Genomic DNA, 6,057 nt, shown 5'->3' on the forward strand with positions numbered 1-6,057 from the left:
TAATACTGTCCCCACCACCCTCACCCCTCGGGCATCTTCCCACAAAGTGCAGGAAGAATTGTCCCTCGGGGTGCAGTTCATGCGGAAGGACCATCTCTCAGGGAGACCGTCCACAGGGAGGACCGTCCCTAAGTCCCTCAGTCCCTCAGGATGCTGAGCCCCGGTTCACCTTCTGACAGAGCGGAAGAGAAGCTTCCCTTAGGGTGAAGTCCCAGGGGGAGGACCATCCAGCAGAGATGACTGTCGGGGCGCCATCCCTCGGGGCGCCGTTGCACAGGGCGCTGGGAGGACCGTCTCTCGGAGTCCCATCCCCTCCAGGCGTCTGGTCACCGTCCTCTGCAGGAACCACCTAGAGATACCTGCAATGGCTTCTTCCCGAGCAGCCCGCGGCCGCTCGATTTTTTTTCCCCGTTGCTATGGCGACCGCGGCTTCCAGCCGGCGTCGTGACGTCATCACGCCCTCCCCGGGCGCCCGGGCTGGCGAGGCCGCGTCACCCGGCGGCCAGCAGAGAGAAGAGCGAGGCGGAGCTCCGAGGCTCGGCAGAGGAGACTCGGCGGCCTGGGCTCCGGGGCCCGGGAACCGGGATAAGCAGGCCGGCCGCCGCGGCAGAGGGGGGCGGGCTGGAGCGTGGCCCCGCGCTGGTCATCCGGGTTCCGGGGCCCGGCGGAGGCCGCGCCGGGAGCGAGAGGGAAGTGCGGCCGCCCTGGAACCTGGATATCGCGCGAGGCAAGCCGCGCGCGGGCGGGCTATGGCGCAGGCGGGTTGCGGGGCCGGCGCTGGTGGCAGGGCCCGGTGCATGGCGGTCTGTCGGCGGAGTCGCCCTCGGGGGCTGTCAGGTTGGTGGCCGCGGGAAGAGTGGGTCCACCGTGCCCCGAGGCGGGAGGCCGGGCGGACGCGGGGCCCCGGGAAGGTCCGGAGCCCGTCGTGCCCACCCTCCTCGGTCCCTGGCCTGGCGGCTGGGCCTCTCTGGACGGCGGCCTGGCCCCACCCCCACCCAGGGTCCCTGCCCCTCCATCCCGCCCTGAGACTCCTCCCCCAGGACTCCCAAACCCCGCCCTCCTCCTCCTCCTTGACCCCATACACACACTCCTGACCCCCAGACCCCACCAGGCGACCCCCGATTCATTGAGTGCTAACCCCAGCCCTGCTTCTGGACCCTCCAGTCTCAGTGCTGATACAATCATTACACGGCTTCCAAGAGCCCCGTAGTCCCTAGTGACCCCCAAACTACCCTCTGTGGGCACCCCTGGCTTCTGCCAACCAGACTCAGGCTGTTTCCCACCCACTCATCCACATAACTCGTGATCTTCGCCCCGTAACACCATGATCATCTCACCCTCCTGACATCCCTCTTTAACCCCCCCCCAAGCCTCCAGTGTCAATCAGCACATACATAACCCACTGCCATGCCACCCTTGTGGTGATCAAGAGTAAATGGAAATGAAGTATCAGTTGAGGCAGGAAAGGATTCTAGATTGAGTGTGTGGTTCAAGTTCGGATTCTATCACGTTGAGCTTTGGAAACCTTGGTGGAGGTCCTTTCCTTACGGTGGACTTGAGTTTCTGATCAGAACTGTGATGAGATTGAGTTTGGTGATCCCCAGTGTTTCTTTCTATTAAAATTCTGCAATTCTTAGTCAAGACAAAAATAGCGAACTTTTTTCTATGCTGCCTCAGAAATGTAGTCCTTGTAACCTCACCCCCCCCCCCCGGGGGCCTTCCAACCTGGGTCAACTTGCTTTACCGAACTTTACCGAATGAAGAAGTTTTTCTTCATTCCCGTGACCCTGACACTTGGTTGTCTGCACTCTGCCCCCTCAATTGGGCTCTATCAGTTTGTAAAGCCGAGCCGCACAGAGCTTCCCATTGGGTTGTTGACATCATGAGCTTGGCCCTTCAGTGAGGAACTTTTGGCAAAGCATTTAAAGCCTGAGGTAACACATGCAGAACATTCAGGACCCTTCTGCCTCACAGGAAACCTTTACCTTTACGGTAGAACAGTTGTTTTTAGTGAAGGTCTAACTACTAAGTGCTGGAGATGCCACAGACACCAAGCATATGGCCCACGCCAGTCACTACTGCTGCCATCTTGGAATCCCTGTTCCCATCTCTGATGAGTGCCTCACCACTCATTTGGACCTTTTTCACAGCCCCTTAGTAATGATCCCCCTGCCCCAGAAACTACTGTATGGCAAGCTTTATTTATATAGATTCACTTGACCTCTCACAGGCCAGAGGTATTCACTCTTTCTGTCACCACTCCCTCCCTGCCTTTTCCTGAGAGTTGCTTTAAATAAAGGAATCTGGAATTGATACATTTGAACTGGCCATCCCAGAAAACCCACCCACTCCGTTATCTCTTATATCCTGACTTCCTGGTTTTCCAAATTCTCCTCAGGCCCTTGCACCTTGCTTTCCAGGAATTCTTAAATTCAACCTTCACCCATCTAATCACCCTCAAGGGCTTCTCTTTGTCCCATGACGTAGTGACTTTTCTCATCCTCTTCATGACCCTTGACCTCTTATCCCCCCAAGACCCCTTGCACCTTATGTGGAAAGGACACCACACCCTTCTTAAAAACCCCTATCTGAGGCTCCTGTAACAAAGGGCAGATTAACAGGCGAAAAGCATCCCAGTTTATTTAGTCTAACTTACTCGATGCGAAGCTTTCAGTTAAGGAGGTGAAGACCTGAAGATTAGACCCATGCATTTTTATTCTAGGCTCGGTGAAGATGGAAAATATAAGACCAAGAAAATGCAGTAAATGGGGGAGGGGGTGTAACATAGCAAGCCCCAAATGTTCAGGTTCTTGCCCGTGACCCACATCCTTAAAAGGATGCTTTTTTCCCCCTCTTACGTTGGGTACGGGAAGGCACAGAGGATCTTAGGACCTGCTTCAGAGGAGAAGACATGAGAGACCTTGTTTCTCACGTCCTCAGATTGCCGTGTTTTGGGGTAGCGTTTCTGAACCCAGTTAACCCTATCGGCTGTCCTGCTAAGCCAGCGCTGTACCACTAAACTGTATCCCTGTGTCTGCCCTTGGCATCGGAGGCTCCCACTCAATGATGTCCCTGACATCAGTCACCCTTAATCCGTTCCTGGTGCATATGCCTGGGGAATCTATGTGTCCCCGTGCTGTGGGAAACCTGCTTTCAGCCAGCAGTCTTGCTCCTCCCCTAACTTTTGCCATCCTCAGCCACATCCTGGTCTCTGAAACCTCTAATTAGCACTGCTAGTGACCTTACCATTTGCCTAGCTTCTGAGAAATGAGTCGCTCTGCCCCAGCACCATCCCACCCTTCATGCACCTGCACACTAGCCCATTCCGGGATCCCACCTTTGTGCCCACGCCCCTGCTCAGATGCTGCATCTTCCCCCACCGCCCCACCCTGCTTCCTTTCCATCAAGCATTCATTACCCCTCTTCCTCATAGCGCCCCTGCTTCCTCCTTCCTGTTCCTCACCTCACAGATCTTGACAAACTTGACTGTACTGTGCCTGCTTCCTGCCCAGTTCTGCTCTTGAAATGTCCGTGGCTTTTGGATTCTGAGACCCCTACTTTCAGTTGTGTAGGAGAGGCACCCCAAACCTCTGGTTTGTCCCAAGAACCATGCTCCAGGAACGTCTGATGGATTCAGAGGCTAGAGACCCAGAAGTCTCTCTGTCTTTAGGTAGCAAGGAGAGAGCCCTTGGAAGGCCTTCAGGACTGATGTGGCTGTGTCTCCCAAACACACTCTTGCTCCCAGCCTCTTTCTGAGGCCACTGCAGATCCTCTGAGGCTAGAGTGTACTGTCACACCCCCACTGACACTGAATTAGTCCTATTGTTTTCTGAGCCCTTGGCTGCCCTCCCACTGGAAGCTGGAATGTGAATAGTAGAGAAGGTGCCCCACCATCTGTTCTGTAGGTCACCCAAATCCCAGTGTTGGCTGTAGAGTCATAATCAGTTGAAGGTGAAATGGCAGGATCCTGGGGTGGATTTCAGAAGGATCGTGCCCACTTAGGTTGCTTTATCTTCCTTAGGACATAATCTGCCTTATGTCTCTCCTCCCTGTGACTTCCTTGAGAGCGGAGAGCAAATCCCTTTATCATCTGACATCTTAACCCCCCCCCCATCTTTGGACAGTAGTCAGCCATTGCTGACTGCACTGAGTGGACCCTGAATTCCCTGTCTTTAGAAGGCAGTCAGTCAGTCATTGCTTCCTGCACTGAGGAAACTGAATGTCAGCGTCACTGCAAGGATTAGAACACATTCTGTGGCCACTTCTTCCTCGCACAGGGCCCTCTAAGTGTACTAGCAGGTCAGACATCGAGGAACTTGGCTGCCTCTGTTTAGTCATCTTTCAGGTGAAGCAATGGACGGTAACGCTGGGCTTCTCAGGTTCTTTGCTTTTGGGTAGTAAGTTGAGGAGACACTAGACTTCAGGCCAGATGGCTCAGCTGGTAAAGAGCCCGATGACCCAAGTTTGATCCCCAGGGCCCATATGGTAGGAGAGAACTGACTCCAAGGTGTCCTCTGCCCGCCACGCGGATGGCACGGCATGCTTGTGGGTGCAAGTGCGCACACACAGAAAAATGAAGAGTTCTAAGAAGAGGGTGTTAGGACCCAGTGGAAACAGCCAGGGACTGGTTTCTATAGACTTGTTTTGAAAAAATTGGCTATGTGAACCGCTTAGGTGAGAGCAGAGGACCAGTCGCTAGCTGGCTGTTGGAAATTGTTGGGCCTGCGAAAGTTTTAATACTACTATGTCAGCTTTTCTGTGTTTCAGCGGTCCACGTCAGGAGTTAATAGATGATTACATAAAGTTTAGCCCCATTCCTCGGAAAACACCTCTAGTCAAATGAGCTTCCATTTGAATCAGAGCTTACCTAGGCTGAGCAGACTGTTTGGCCCTAACCGATATCTGACCTCTTCTGTTTGTGAGACATCAGAAGGCTAAGTTTAAACCGCACTCTGCAGAAGTCTGCCGCGGTTTGGGACGTGCACTATCCTAGCAACTAGAACCTGTTGCCCTGGTGCCATCCGCTCCCCCGCTCCAGTGGATTCTTATGGGACATAGCTGACTGGATCCGACAAAGGTGAGGCAGTGCGAGGGTGCTCCCCTCCATCCCCGCCCCACACCCAGGTTAGAGAGGCTAGGCTCAGCAAGGATTTCTCCTGACCTACTGGGAGATCCTGAAGGCATGGGGGTTCATTCAGTCCTTCGTCCATCCATCTATCCATCCCTCCATCCAATAAGTCCTTGGTTGATGTCTGCTATATGCAAAGCACTCTTTTAGGTTTCGGGAATAGAGAACTGTCAAAAAAAACCCAAGGCAATTGAAACCGTCAAGTAGAGTAGAGAGGGCAGCCAGGATTCTTGTTTTAGTCAGAGTGGCAAGGAACTTGTTACTGAAAAGGTGACATTTGAACAAAGAAGGTAAAGATGAAGCTGGTGTATGTATCTAAGGAAGTTTATTTCTATAGCAGTAGACAAGCAAGCTCAAAGGGCCTGATGCAGAAATAAGCCAAAAACATGAGGAGCCAGGCAGTACAGCTGTGGTACCCAATGGCTGGCAGTCTGACAAGGGAAAGAGCAGGAACCGCTGAGGTGGGGAGTGGATTGCTTCTTACAGGCCACCAGCCACTAGAGGAGTCCAGGCAGATATGTGGCATGATTTGACTATTGTTCTGAAAGTCCCTCTGACTGCTGTGTTGTGACTCAGTTGTGTTGGGGCAGAGTGAAAAGATGGGGTGCTCCTGCAATGGGAACTGACAGAAAGCTCATTTAATAGGAACTGTTGGGGGTCCTCTTGTAATGGTCCAGAAAAGGAAAGTTGATGGCTTGGATCCACAGTAAAGGAGTGAGAGAGAAACTGTTGGAATATGGCCGTACTTTGAAAGAGGTACCTAGAGGTGGATGGGTTGAAAGTGTCAGGTAGGGCTGGTGAGATGGCTCAGTGGGTAAGAGCACCCGATTGCTCTTCTGAAGGTCCAGAGTTCAAATCCCAGCAACCACATGGTGGCTCACAACCATCCGTAACGAGATCTGGCGCCCTCTTCTGGAGTGTCTGAAGAC

The 6,057-nt window shown here is 53.4% G+C and overlaps 1 protein-coding gene across 2 annotated transcripts in view; it reads left to right on the forward strand.

Moving 5' to 3' along the window:
* The first annotated feature begins 513 nt into the window (after positions 1–513).
* Positions 514–6,057, forward strand: part of Znf76 (zinc finger protein 76) — a 28,921-nt gene continuing 23,377 nt past the window's right edge. Inside the window, exon 1 of one of the 2 annotated variants that reach the window (XM_021186212.2) lies at positions 514–837. The gene's annotated coding sequence lies outside the window, so the exon portion shown is untranslated. Of the gene's footprint in view, positions 838–4,704; positions 5,078–6,057 lie in introns of those variants that run through there. The other variant, XM_021186213.2, reaches the window with a different exon arrangement.

The sequence above is a fragment of the Mus caroli genome, chromosome 17 (assembly GCF_900094665.2).
Source record: "Mus caroli chromosome 17, CAROLI_EIJ_v1.1, whole genome shotgun sequence".
Lineage (NCBI taxonomy): Eukaryota > Metazoa > Chordata > Mammalia > Rodentia > Muridae > Mus > Mus caroli.